The sequence below is a fragment of the Trichosurus vulpecula genome, chromosome 3 (assembly GCF_011100635.1).
Source record: "Trichosurus vulpecula isolate mTriVul1 chromosome 3, mTriVul1.pri, whole genome shotgun sequence".
NCBI lineage: Eukaryota > Metazoa > Chordata > Mammalia > Diprotodontia > Phalangeridae > Trichosurus > Trichosurus vulpecula.
The window spans coordinates 90,000,322-90,015,917 of record NC_050575.1 but is presented as its reverse complement, the minus strand read 5'-3'; the positions used below and the strand labels follow the sequence as shown (position 1 = coordinate 90,015,917).

General features: G+C 39.4%; 1 pseudogene; it reads left to right on the top strand.

The window, feature by feature from the left end:
• The first annotated feature begins 14,020 nt into the window (after positions 1-14,020).
• Positions 14,021-15,323, top strand: LOC118843295 (annotated as a pseudogene).
• Positions 15,324-15,596: the final 273 nt, after the last annotated feature.

Genomic DNA, 15,596 nt, shown 5'->3' with positions numbered 1-15,596 from the left:
TCTAAAGGAAGTTATTTAGAATGAAACTTCCTAGGCCATGTGCCCTGGGCTAATCATCACATCTTAATAATAGTTGGTATTTACATAGTGTCTTAAGATTTGCAAAGCATTTTAGATTGATGATCTGACTTAAGCCTCTCAATTATCCTGTGGGGTAGTAATTACAATGTAGATTTTATGTGGTTGACTTGTGTAACTGAAAGATATGTCTGGCCCACATTGTTGTTGGTGTCTGTTCTTCATTTTTGAAGTGGAACAAAGGACCCCATGGGTGAATTAGATTTAAGTTAGGCAGAGTTGCACAAAGTCATCGGCCTCACTCTTTCTTGCAAAGTCATAAAAGTCCTGTGGCAGGACAAAGTCAAGACCACTGGTGGTGGCCCAGGATGCAACGTCTGACCAAGCGCTAAGCTCTCTGCAGAGCCTCCTTCAGACACTTTCATGGCCATTGGAACAAACTGTTCTCATCTACCCATTCTGCCAGGAGAAATCTTCATATGCTGGGAGTAGACATTCCCTAACTCACTAATGGGTTTGAGGCCTACTGGTACTCCCAACTCCTTCTGTCAAGATGGTTTACTGCGGTATGGCCACTGCACATGTTAAAGCTTCTTGGAGTCCCAGGTGAGAGTTAGGTGAAAGTTGGATGCCAAAAGTAGATGAGCAGCCCTGAAAAGGACTTGGCAAGCCCTCACCCCAGAGGTGCTAGTCCTCCTGGAATATCTCACATATCCCTCTGGACCATATTTGACTTGGATCGATACCTGATCTGAGATCTGTCTCCCCCTATCTCCAGTTGAAACTTGGATTTCCTCTTTTGTGATTGAGGGCTGTGCCTGCATTTCCAGCCTAGTGCAGGAGGGGTAGATAGGATCCAAAACTTTTGCATCTGGGGGAACCTCTTCATCATTCTCTATTTCCGAGATGAGTATCGAGCTAAAATTATATCTCTATAACACACCTCAAGTATCTATGATAACTATCTAGGAATATATGAAGATGTCCAGAATAAAAGCTCTTCTTCCTGTTCATTGCCAAAGGGAGGCTAACAGTCTCTTCTCACCAGCCTAGCCAATCCCCACCAGGCCTACTACTAGTTACATAAAGGGCAAGCCAATGGCTATTATCAAAGTAAGTGAGAGACAGGAATTGGGAAGTTTTACAGATTGTAGTAGATGAAAGAAAATATAATACTAAGTAAATGAGATCATTGACTACAAGTAAGGTAAGATCCCAACACAACTAAGAAGAGATAGAATGATCTCACTGGGTGGGTAAGGGTATGTTGGTAGTTGGCTTCCCCACATTTTTGCAGCTCAGGGGAGATCTCTCTCAGTCCGTTTGGCCCCTCTCTTTGATTGAATGGCCCAGAAGGTCCATTTAATGAGAGCTCCCAGGCCAGCCATTTCTTGATTTCTCAACAGGCTGAAAGACTCCTCCATCATGTCCCTGGGTTGGGTATTGTTTCCCCTTCCTACCCCTCCCCCACTTTCAGCTTTATGTATGTCTTTCTCAATTGGAACATAAGCTCTTTGAGACAGGAAAATTAATCTAAAAGCACCAAAATTAATTTAGGAGAATGAGAAATTAATGTGGGGAATTGGAAAAAGTTTTTATCATAGTGACTTATTCCTGCCCTCTCCTTGATAAATTCACATGAAGGCTTCCTTCTCCTTAGTTGTTAGGTTGTTTTTTTTTTTTAACTTTCTATCTAAAATTTAAATCCATACACAAGTCAAGATATCACCTGTGATATCATTGGTCCTCTTTGAAAATGAAGGGCAAACAACAAAAATATAGAACCTACTATGTGCCAGGTTAAGTGCTAAGCACTTTGCAATTATTATCTCATTTGATTTTCACAACAAACCCTGGGAGGTGAGGCAGAGCTTAAATGACTCCAGGGTCATGCAGCTAACGAGCATCTGAGGTTAGAGTTGACCTGAAGTTTTCCTAACTTAGGGTCCACTTCATTATCCACTGATCCACTTGGCTGCCTTTAGTATGTTAAAATAGTTGAATACTGAGTTAGAGAGCCTGGGCTGAAATTCTGCCTATGTTAGTCATTACCTGTGTAACCTTGGGCAAATCTCTTGATCTCAGTTTACTCGTCTGTAAAGAGGAGTGAGATTGAATGACTTTGAGGTCCCTTCTAGCTCTAAATGTATGATCCTATGATACATTCTACAAATTCTAACCATGGTCTAAGAAGAAATAATCACTATGTGAAATAATTTTATCTCAGCAAACAATATAAACTCTTATGAAACTTCCATTTCCTTGGCTTACCTTGAAGAGGCCTTTGTCTCTGCAGCTGTGACCTTGTATAGCTAGAAAGCAAGATGGTCTTCCCCCCAAATTTTGTTTCTATCAATTGCTACTCAAAATAGAAATGTGAGGCATCATTATCACTTCATATGTAACTGCATATTCTGCCTCCCTTATTGTAAGCATAGATTTATTAGTGAAAAAGCAAGTATCTTAAAATTCCCTTTGTTTGTTAAAGTCACTCTCACTGCTCCCCCTGCCCTTCTGAGAAACTGCTTTACTTGAAGGCACCTGTTTAGCAGAAGAAAAAAGACAACCTTTAACTCCAAGGAGAAACAGAGATTTATAAGTCAATTTCTTTATTTTCTTCTCAAAATAATAAAATAACAAGACCACGGCTTTATATCTGCATTAAGTAGAAAACACTTAAATAGACATGTATATGTGTACACACGGGATGTCACTAAAATCTTAGTATTATTTTATGCTATTAAGGCTCAAAATTATACTGAGATTTTTGGGACCCTGTGTATATATGTATGTAAATATATGAACCCTGGGAAAATGCATATGTACTTGTATTTATACATATACATCCATATATATACATATACACATACAATTATACATACACATTTTGAAACAAGTCTCCTGTAAAACTTAAGTCACGTTAATCCATTCCTGCTGGGACTTTCAAGGCCTGGTTCAATACAGTCTTTTTTTGTTATATATGTATGTATATGTATTATATTTTAATTTCTTTATTTTTTTATTTCTCAGGCTGAAACAACTTTTTGTTGATATTTGGAACAGGGAAAATATCTCCCGATCAACCTCTTTTAAATAAGGAATTGCTTAAGTTCATAGGAAAATTTTGCAAAAGACTTATGAATAAACTTCTGTATTTCTTCTGCATGGAATTATTTAAAGTAGCACTAGAAACCACTTGTATTGGAAGACTTTAATCTCTATTTCTTTTAAATGTTCCAATAATATTCCCATTTGTCTTACTGCTCTTGTGTTACCAAGTCAATACTTTGGCTTCCCATTCTTGAATCCCAAGAGGCATAAATTTTGAAAGTGCGGATTCTGGACAAAACTTCAGCCTTATCTATCTTTCCATCTTTATAAAATTTCCCTATGCACTTTGGCAATTTCTATCTAGGAAGATTTTGGTCAGATAAGTCAATCAAAAGACAGTCATTTTACCTACTTTCCATATCAAAAAGAATATGAGAAGGAAAAACGTTTGGCGGGGGAGAAATAAAGAAAAATTTTTTGTCTATAAGGAGGAATTTGGGGAGTCATTTTTTGTTGTCCTATGAGCTGGGCCCACACACTGTGTTCCACTGGTTGGGTTACTATTTGGCATAAAACTTGGGAAACTCCACAGGTCAGATAAGGGCACCTCTTACATGGGAACTATTGAGAGTATCAGGGGCTATGTTCTTAGCCTTACTGTTTGTGGCCCAGATTTTGTGACTCCAAAGATCGATCTTTCAATAAATTTGGTTCCAGTTATAAAAGCTCTGTGCATGGACTGTCTTTCATGTTTCTGCTGTGTCCACTAGCTTACCATAAAATCAGCTGTTCAGAAAGCATTTGCTACTAAATGAGTACATGAGATTGATTATCTCTCGCACCCAATAATTCCCCATATGAACTTCCACTCTAAGTCAGTTTCAACACAGCAATAATAACAGATAATCTACAAGGAACCTTCTATTTCTGACTGTTACTGACTTGACATGGCAGTTCAAAAAGCAAATCACATATTTTTCAACAGGCTAGAGCCCCAGCTTCCTTTCCTAGAATATAAAACTGGCCCAGGAAAAGGCAACATCAGGCCCATGGGATTTTAGTTACTTTGCCACAGGAAACATTCAGGGATATAGGGACTCCCTCAATCAGAGTTCTCGGACTCCCTCCTTCCTCCCATTCATGACCCTTCTTGCCCCGATCCCAGGTCCCCTTGCTATACAGTGGCCTGTCAAAAACACAGCCACTTTATGCTACCAATGATGATTTGCTTACTAGAAATGCCATAAAAGACATTCTCAATAAAATTCATGATTGGGAAAGAAAGTAGACCTGTCAGGTAGGAAGAATGAAAGGCAGCCTGAAGGATATCTTGGTACCTATGAAATATTCAAAGATACAGAGCAGGGGTGGGGAACATGAGACCTCCAGGACAGATGTGGCCCTCTAGGTCTTCAAGTGAGGCCCTTTGACTGAATCCAAACTTCACAGACAAAATCCTTTTACTAAGGGGAATTAAGGGGATTTGTTCTGTGAAGTTTGGATTCAATCAAAGAACCACATTTGAGGACCTAGAGGGCTACATATGGCCTCGAGGCCACAAGTTCCTCACCCCTGATCTAGAGGAAGGCCTCTAGATGCCTCGGCAGATCTATTATGAAGGATCTTTTTAGAAAATACGAACAAGAGTAACACATAATGGGAAGACATAAATGGGTTGTGGTGGACACTGTTACAGGGCGTGTCCAGAGTACCCATGCTGCTGCAATATCAAAATATTATCAAAACTCACTTTTTGCATATGTGTCTTCCTTTACACCTAGAGGTTTGTTATGATGTAGAGTTGAAATAAGCCTCAAATATCGTTTGCTACAATCACTTCCTTTTATAGATAAGAAAATCACACAAAGAAATGGTTTGCCCCAAATCACCTACATAGGCCCTCTGGCTCAAAATTTAGGGCTCTTACCACCTTCTGAAACAGTCTCTAGGGAGCCTTCCTTCATAGGCTCATAAATTCAAAGAGCTAAAACTAGAAGTGGGGGCAGCTAGGTGGTACAGGGGGTAGAGCACTTGGCCTAGAAGTCAGAAAGACTCACCTTCCTGAGTTCCTGAGTTCAAATCTGGCTTCAGACACATACGAGCTATGTGACCCTGGGAAAGTCACTTAACCCTATTTGCCTCAGTTTCCAGTCTGTAAAATGAGCTGAAGAAGGAAAAGGCAGACGACTTCGCTAAATTTGACAAGAAAACCCCAAATTTGGTCACAAAGAGTCAGACATAACTGAAAATGACTGAAGAACAAAAAACTCAAAGTGATTTTAGAGGTCATCCAATGTTGATCTGTGGGAACTGAAGCTCAGGGATATTAAATGAGGGCCCCAGATTATAAATAGGAGTTGAACCCTTATCTTTCTTCATGTTTTTCACTTAAAGTATGCTATGAAATCCAGGTTTTAATACTGAACAAAGAGGAATAATTTGGGGCCCACAATGCTGAAAAAGTACAGTACTACAAAAAGATAGAAAAGGTAAAAAAAAAATATAGCAAGGTTAGAGACAATTAAAGACAAACTTCACCTCCTTTGCAATGGTTGTGCCAGATTCACCACATGTCCATTCTATCCTTTAAATCATGCTGCTCAAACATGCACTCAATTAAGAATTGGAAGAAAAACAATTTTTGACTCTGACATTTCTTAGCTGTATGATTTTAGATAAGTTGCTTCTTTTTTGGCCTCAGTTTCATCATTTGTGATTTAGGGAGGAGTTTAAAAAGGGGAGAATTAGACTAGATAAACTACAGGAAGCCAGAATGGTGTATAGTGGAATGACCACTGAATTTAGAGTGAAAAGACAAAGGCTTACTTGCTAACTGTGTGACGCTGTGCTCAGATTCTAGGCCTCAGTGTCATCATCTGTAAAGACAGGGGATGATACTGGATGATAACCCTTAGGGTCTCATCTGGTCCTGGATCTATGATTTATTTCAGTTCTGGTTCTGCAATAAGATAAGGCATCTTCCAGCTCTAATCATCTATGATTTCTATTTTAGGATCCTCTTCAGTTCAAACCCTTTATCTTCTGTATTCTAAGAGAATTTTAAATTCTAATGTTCTCCATTTTATGCTTTGAATTCCCTTCCACATATAATATTGCAGCATCTCAGAATCCATTGGAAAAGATCTCAGTGACCATAGTCCAACCTGCACCTAAACAAAAGGATCCTCTCTTCGCCATCCCTGACATGGTCTCCCAGCCTCTGCTCGGAGCCCTTCATGGGGATCTTTTGGATTATAAACACTTTGGGAGAGGCCACAAAATTCCTAGTTAGTCCTGTGGGGCTGAAGAGCTTTTAAAATAGCAATTAGGCTATTAAAGGCCTTCAGACTGGTTGAAATGGTAAAAGTTCCTAAATTCCCATAAATATCTTGACAGTAATAATTCAGAGAGAGAGAGAAGGAGAGAGAGAGAGAAAGCAAAGATATCACAGAATAATTGGATAAAGTTTGAGTTAAATACAGTACATCACCCCAGAACACTCATTTAGTTAATTGTGGGTGGAATTATTTGAGCAAAACAGTTTGTGCCTACGATTAATTGCAGGTGCACTGAGCAAGTCCTGTTAGAATTTCTTTCCAAATTTGGCCCTCAAAGTTCTCCAGAAGTTGACATTAGCTTTCTTCCCCTGTTCTTCTTTCACTTGCTGCTTTGACAGCAGAAACATTCATGACAGTTTTGAAGCTTTATTAGAGAGTTCTTCCTTCTGGGCCTGTTTCCCCCACTCAACAGATGCTAGAATAGCTTCAACCTGTCCCTGAAGTGAAGATTTCTCTGTAGCTCTTAAATTGATTCTCCAGCAAAGGTTGGGACATTCCTGTTGGAGGGAGGAAGAGGAGAATGAGCATAGGACATAGCATGTTCAATCTGGAGGTACTTTAGAGGTCATCAAATCTCACTCAGACCCAGAGAAGGGAAATAACTTTGTCCAAGACCACACAGGTAGTGGTTGAGCAAGGACACTAACTAAGATATCCTGACTCCCAAGTAAGTTGGGGTTTTTTTGCATTATATCCTAGCATTTCTCCAATTCTGCTCATTCTCAATGTGGAAGAGCTGATTGGTTCCTAATGTTATGGGCTGTCCATGACCCATGGGTATTTTCCCAAAGACAACACTTAGGTAATTAATACTTTATTGTATGGTTTTCCCAAAAAGTGTGGAGTGGTGGAAGAAACAAATCATTTTGAATTAGAAAGCCAAGGTTTGAATCTTTGCTTTGTTATATCTATATACAGCTTGTAAAGACTTGAGGAAAATATCTTCCTTTCTTTAAGTTTAGGCCTTGATTTTTCTACCTATAACATGAGAAGGTGATCTCAAAGGTCCCTTAAAGCTCCAGATGCTATTCATTCCTATAATAGTCACAGGCCTGAGCCTGTACAAAACGATTCAATAAATGAAATTCATCTTTGATCTCCCTTCTTTCCCCAAATAAATTCAAAAAGCATTTATGAAGCAGTGCATCATGATACAGTGGAAGAGTGAGGGCTTTGGAGTCAAAGGTCCTGGGTTCAAATCCAGCTTCTGATCCTTGATAGCTGTATGACTGTGGGTAAGTCATTTAACCTCTTTAGGCCTCAGTGTCCTCATATGTAAAGAGAAAAGTTTGAACTAGATGTTCTTTTAGATCCTTTCCAGCTCTAAATTTATGATCCTATACCCTTCGATTCATTCACATCAAAATAAGAATAACTTAACAACCTTAACAGTCTTAGGGGGTATGATTTTAATAGAATATAACCACTCCAACAGCTAGATAGTACAGTGGATAGTCAGGAATATCTGAGTTTAAATCTGGCCTCAGACACTTACTAACTGTGTGACCCTGGGCAAGTCACTTACCTTGTTTACCTCGATTTTCTCCTCTGTAAAATGAGCTGAAGAAGGAATGGCATATAATAACTTTGCCAAGAAAACCCCAAAAGTGGTCATGAAGAGTCAGACATGACTGAAGCAACTGAACAATAACCAAAGCTTTCCAAGGACTTAAATGTGTGGCAAACAGTAGGCACTTAATATATGATTGTTGGTTGATCAATAGAATGATTGATTTTAATAAGGATTTGATTATAGGATTATAGATTTAGAGCAGAAAGGAAGTTTAGAGAGCTAGTTCACTGACCTCATTTTATAAATAAAGAAACTGAGACCCACAGACAAAGTTCATAAGTCTGTTCCTAAATTTTACTATAGAGCGAGGGCATTCAGGATTTTAAATTATTTATAGCTTTGTACACATTGAAGGACAACATAATGATATGCAGGTGCTTTTATTGCTCCTTTTTTATTCTAATGGTTATCTTCTTCCCCTCAACTCAGAAAACCACCTTTGCTTGGCTTCTACCATCTTGGATCCACTTTCCAATGCTAAATCCCTTCCTCTCCTCCTGTTAGCTCATACCCTTCAGTTGTCCTCAGCTTTGTTCCTTGGGTATTAACTTCACAAAATCTGAAAGGAAAGGTATGAATCCTTGTCTGGAAGCTGAGACATGGCCAGCTTGGGGAAGTGGCTGTGAACATGTGGTACCTACCTATTCTTTCTGAAATCATATTTGCGTCTGAACAAGACAGATGCCAGGTGTTGATGGAAAATGCCTGTCGGTTAATAATAGGCTTATCCACTCAAGCTCTATGCTGATGGATATATCATCTATTCATATAGGTGACCTTGAATTCCCAAAGACTCCGCCAATAGAATACAAGCCCTGGCTGCCTGGTTCGGATTGGGAAAGTAAAGGCCCAGTGATACACTATATGTCCCTCATCCAAGTGTAATCCTAGTGAAATGTGGACCTTCGTTAGAAAGATTAGCCCTCTGAAGATGATTTGTTTGGGCTGCAGCTATTTTTGAAGAATGTCTATTACAGTGTTAAGATTGTGATTGGCACTGATGGAGAGAGCACCCAACTGGGAAAAAATAAGAGATCTTTAACGTATTGAAGCAATAATAGGCTCATTTCTAGGATAAAATCAAAGGGAAAGAGTTTATATGGAAGAGGACCTTCCCTCTTTTGCAATGAGGAAACTTTTTCACTGTCATTTGGAGATGATTCCCTTTTTACAGTAATTTACTTACACATTCACTCAGCAAAATTCACTTTGGTTATTCAATAAAAGTATTCAGCATGTGTTTTATTGCCTAGAAATCAAGTATCTAATGGGCAACTCTCAGTTTTTAAGACGTATATTATCTGTTGTGTGGATTATCTAAAGCAGACTTTAAATCCTAAATTAGTTTCTGCTACCACCTAGGACAGTCCTGAATTAATTCTCCTGCTGCTAGCAAGGCTGTGCTCAGGAAAGAAAAAATTTAATATTAGCCTAGGCAGGCAAATTTGTTAAAATTTTTTAACAAATCATAAAATGAAGTCTGAAGTCAAATACCAGCAATTTTCAGTCTAATATAGTGTAGTCAGGAAGACTGGAGTCAGTTCTTGGCTCTAAAACTTACTATATGCATGGCCTTTATCATTTAAGTAACCTAGATTCACTGAAACTCTCTGAGCTTCTGTTTCCCTATATATAAAATGGAGCTAATATACTTATATTAACTACTTTATGTTATGGAGTTGTCTATAAGGAGAATCTTTGGGAAGCTTTGAGTGCTGTATAAATGTCGACTATTTTTATTTAGATTTTTCATACCCCTGCTCTCTGTTGCTACAGAAAGCTCAGATCAGATAATGAATGAATGAATCATTTATATGCAAAGCACTGTGCTAACTTTGGGGGCTAAGTCTGGGAAAGAAACAGTCCCTGCTCACACTCTAATGGGAGAAAGAACACATATGGAAGATTTCAGTTCCTTTAATTCTTAGGTGCAGTGCCAAAGCTGGTGGTAATGGCATTTCTGCTGATAAAACCATATTGCTGGATTGAAAGCATTGCTGTTGCAAAGGCTCTTGGGTTCAGGGTCCAGCAAAGCCTGTGTCAGGGTTTGAGGGGAATCAGTGGTTAAAGTGGTTAACATGAATGGCACATACTGTCTCCTTTCTCTCCCTTAGAATGTCTTACTACTTCAACTATGATGGCTTGCCTGCCCTACGAGTAGCATTGGTTGGTAGTTAGGAAGGATGGCTCTTCTCCACAACACTTGCTTCCCCAGATGATGGGAGTGAGGGCTGGGCTGGAAGCAAGATCAAAATTCACCACAACGAAATCCAAGGTAGCCAAATTCTTTGGCAAAATGAGTGATCCATCTGCTTGGAAATTCTTCTGTAATAAATGCTAACGCTATTTGTGTAAGTGGGAATTTGACATGATTTCTTACAGTCTTCTACCAGATGTGCAAAGGAATCTCCTAATCTGGGAAGATTTCCTAATTGCTAAAGATGACTATTGTAGCTTTTTACAGAAACACAACCTCCTTTTAGAATAAAGATTATATAATGGCTAAGTGGAAATTCACAAGGCTGCCAAGGCTGCCATACTCATGATCATTACTGTGGCTGCAAACAGAGAGGTGAATGCAAGTTTAAATACTAATTTCATTAATTATCCAGCTGGGACGTGTTTTCTAAGAAACATAGTTTTTCCTCTAAATGAATTAAACACAAAATATATTCTCAATTTATTTATTTATTCATTTTTAGCAAAGAAAGATGAGTGAAGATTATAATAGACTTACTTTGATATTTAGACAAACGCATGACTTCATCCCTATGGACAATCCCACTTAAAGGGCACCTCAACCTTGCCTTCTCATCCTATGTGATTTGTGCATGTCTTTGTGTAACTCCTCCATACATCATCTATCCAGTATATTGAGCAGATTCCTTTGATTTTTCAGTTATCTATGGATGACAATGTAGCACATGGACTATCTATTAATTATGTTTCACTCTAAGTCTGTGACTGATTTACTTCCTTTTCTTATCGTACAATGCTATACAATGCAATGCAATACAAGACAAGACGATACAATAAACAAACATTTATTAAGCATCTCCAGGGTGAAAGACACTGTATGAGGTGGTGAGCATCAGTACATTTTGGAGATGGCTCAATACAGCATTGTCTTTGATGATTTGTTTTATAACTTTTCTTGCACATATAGCATCATTATTAATATGCTGTACCCAACTCATTTCCAATCTCCACAATGGTACTTGCAATTTTTATTGCTATAAGATCATGGTACTCCAGGACTGATGGAGTCAGTGTGGTTTATTCACTTCCCACAATTGACTATTTGCTGTCCTGATGGCCTCATTTCCTTCACTTTTCTGGAACATCTCTGAGTTACTATAATAATATGAAAGTATGAAAAATCGTACAATTTAAATATGTATTTGTGGTTAACTTACAGGGATGATATCCTCCTAAAGGGGGAATTAGAAAAAGTAATAAGAGAAAGATGTAATGTAAAAGCTAAGTGGAATAGTAAATTTTGAGAGAGCAATAGAATTAGTTTTGTTTTGTTTTTTCCCTCTAAGAACTATATACAAGGGTATATGACTGGCTTCTAAATATATCTAGCAGGGAAACTCAGGCTTTGATTATGTTTTAGTAATAAGTTCTCAAAATTAGATTAAGGATTTTACATATAAAATTGTATTAAAAATTATAAAGAAAGTGAAGTTATTTTTCCATTTTTAAGGTGTTTTCTGGTAATTTTAAAATCCAGAAGAGTTCACCTTATAATTATACCCTCATGATTTTTTTTTTGTGATTCTTATATCAGACACAGGATTTAGGTAAAGACAGAAACAGCAAGTGGCATTTGAAAAACAAATTCTCTGAAGTTTCATGCCTGGGGAACCAAATTTAAGAGATTGTACTTGTTACTAGGAGAATTATCTAGGAGCCTCTACAAGTGATTTGGAACCAGAGAAGCAGAGCTCTCTTCAGAGCTGCCTGAGAAGGAGATCTTTTTTAGCATGCCCAAGAGGTGATATTCACCAGATGACTACACAAGACATCTAGGACTCAAAATGTGCTGGTTACATGACATTAGGAGTGGGTTGCTAGGATACAAGTCTTGATGTTAGTTAATATTGGTGAACACTATTATATTGCTTTGGCCTTTTGTTTCATGGTGTTTATGTTAATGTTTAAGTTTGCTTGGTTACCTTGGTGACATGTAAATCTTTCTTCTCCAAATAGTTCCATTGTGAGTCTTCTAAGTAGCTTGATCTGTCACCTGACATGAAATTCTGATTATGAATATACGAAAAACTTTATTAGATTTGGCTTATTTATAAGTGATTCATGGGGGAAGGGGGCTGTCCACTGTCCCACAAATCCAAAAGGAGGAAAATTGCGGGGATTAGGACAGCAAGTGGTCAATTGTGGGAATTGAGTGGATCACACTGACTCCATTTTATCCCTCAATTTTGGAACTAACTTAGTTTCTCTCAATTATAGGTGTAGTCCAATTTCAGTCAAGTGAAAAAACTTTATCCAATTGTGGGGAACGGGAAGAAACCTTATTGAATTGCTTGAAACTAGCCCTAAATTTCCCCAATTCCTGGGGCAATCCTAAATTCCCTTCTTTCTTAGGGGGCTCCCTATCCTGGCGGCACCAAAATCCACATAAACCTGAATCGCCTCACTCCTTGGGGCAAAGCTAAAATCGGATCCAAACCTTTAAAAAAAATTCCCAATCCTTGGGTTGGGCCCCAAAATAACCAAAACCTAAACTTCCCTTATCCTTGAGGCAACTGCTAAGCCTTAAAGTAAAAAAAAAAAAATAAGTCAAAACACTACTCTAAATCTTATCTGAGCTCAGGAAAACAGGTTCGAGAACAGTGGTCTGACCACCATAGGTAACCATCCATGAAAAAGTCCTTTGGTGAAAAATAAACTGGAGATTTCTAGGGAGTTTCTCTGGAAGGCTGTTGGCCGTGGTCTGAGTTCTAATTCAGTCTAGCATTGCTTACCAAAAACTGTGGTGGGCGAAAGACGAAATGACTAAGGAAACAAAGGTTTGATCTTTTAAGTATATTGATTTATTAAGCAATGCATGCAAGTTGCCTAACAAATCAATACCAGACCTCTTCAGCTTTGGCCTAAACCCTGAATACGAGAGACAGACTTTTATACATTAAAAACAATAAATCAAATAAGACCAATTAATTAAAAGGAAACAGTAAATTAAGTAATCTGATTTCTAATTGGATGAAAAATTAAAGACTTTCCAAGTTGGGAGGGGAAGAACAAACAGGTACAACTGCTTAAATTCAGGAAAAAAAAAGGTGTCCCACTCCCCCCAAGTGTTTGTAAACAATCCGTGGAACATGGAAATAATAACTGATTCGTCAACATGGGGCCAGTTTTCAGATAAGACATATGGGTGGCTTGAGATGTACAACTGTGAGAAAACTCCTAGAATCAATATTTGGGTTGGACAGAGTTTCTGGTCAACATAACCTCAGTCCTTAGTTAGAAGTTTCTAAGCAGTGGGGAGAGGTAGTCCAGATTCCCAGCCATGCAAGGCTCGATTCAAACAATGTAATAAAGTTTTCTCACACTTCCCACAATTGGATAAAGTTTTCTCACAAAACAGAAATTGGACTAGACCCATAACTGAATAGAAACAAAGCTAGTTCCAGAATTGAATCACAAGATGAAGTCAGTGTGGTTCACTTAATTCCCACAATTGACCACTTGCTGTCCTAACACCCTCAGCTCCCTCAATTACTGAGATACAATAAGCTAAACCTATTCCGTGTTCACATTGCATCTGGTGCCTAGATGTTGAGCCCCTGGGAATGGGAAGCCACCAGGCTGATTCAGGACGGGCAAATTGGCCCAGCTCAGAAATTGAACAGGCCAAAATGTCCGTGCTGATCAGTAGTGTGTTCAGGCCCATGAATTGTTGTTGCACCTCCAGGCTGGGAAAGATAAGGAGATCCAATTAAAAGAGAGAGGTGGGCAGAAGTTTGGTTCTCGACCATAAGCGGTCTGCTTTCTGCCGGAAACTACCAGCACAGCCAAGGAAAACATGCCTTACCAACACCTAGCATTGACACCGGAGCAAAAGAAAGAACTGTCTGATATAGCTCACCGAATTGTTGCTCCGGGCAAGGGAATCTTGGCAGCAGATGAGTCTACCGGTAGCATTGCAAAGCGGCTGCCGTCCATTGGAACTGAGAACACAGAGGAAAATTGACGCCTCTATAGGCAGTTGCTTCTGACAGCAGACGATCGAGTGAACAACTGTATTGGAGGTGTTATCCTTTTCCATGAGACACTCTACCAGAAAGCTGATGATGGCCGTCCTTTCCCCAAAGTCATAAAGGCAAAGGGTGGCATTGTGGGCATCAAGGTGGACAAAGGTGTAGTGCCCCTGGCAGGGACCAATGGCGAGACTACCACCCAAGGTCTGGATGGGCTGAGTGAGCGCTGTGCCCAGTATAAGAAGGATGGAGCTGACTTTGCCAAGTGGCGTTGTGTTCTGAAGATTGGGGATAACACGCCTTCTCCACTTGCCATCATGGAGAATGCCAATGTGCTGGCCCGATATGCCAGCATTTGCCAGCAGAATGGCATCGTCCCCATCATGGAGCCAGAAATTCTCCCTGATGGAGAACATGATCTGAAGCGTTGTCAGTATGTCACTGAGAAGGTCCTGGCTGCTGTCTACAAAACTCTGAGTGACCACCATATCTATCTGGAAGGGACCTTGCTGAAGCCTAACATGGTCACCCCTGGCCATGCCTGTACCCAGAAGTATTCACATGAGGAGATCGCAATGGCAACTGTAACTGCCCTTCGCTGGACTGTGCCTCCTTCAGTCACCAGTATCACCTTTCTTTCTGGGGGTCAGAGTGAAGAAGATGCCTCCATCAATCTGAATGCCATCAATACCTGCCCCTTGCATAAGCCATGGGCCCTGACCTTTTCTTATGGTCGAGCCCTGCAGGCATCTGCCCTTAAGACCTGGGGTGGAAAGAAAGAAAATGTCAAGGCTGCTCAAGAGGAATATATTAAGCGGGCCACGGCTAACAGCCAAGCTGCTCAAGGCAAGTATACTCCAAGTGGAAAGTCAGGAGCTGCAGCCAGCAAGTCTCTCTTTGTCTCTAACCATGCCTACTAACTTAAGTCAAGGCCTTCCACCTGGGCATGCCCTAACACTCCAGGCCATCCCTCACAGTCCAGGAAGAGGCTGAGATCCCAGAGCTTTGTGCTGACCTCTCCCATCACTCCTAACTTGTGTGGTATTGTTGCTCTCTGGTGAATCTAGTGACCCCTCCTCAGCCCACTTTTTCCAATAAACAACTATTTAACAAGGAAAAAAAAATAAAAAATAAAAAAAATAAAAGAGAGAGGTGGAAAGGAAAGGAGAAGAAGACAAAGAAGAAAAATAAAAAAAAGAAATGTAGACTCTCAGAATTTGAAATAATCTCATCCGTTGCTCGACAACTTCCCACACTGCTCGTGGGAAAAAAAAACAAAGTTAATCTCACTTTTATAAGACAGTACTTAAAATACTTGAAATGACATCCCTCTATGCTCTCTTTTCCAGGTCACATGCGACTAATTTCTTCAAATGATCTTCTGAG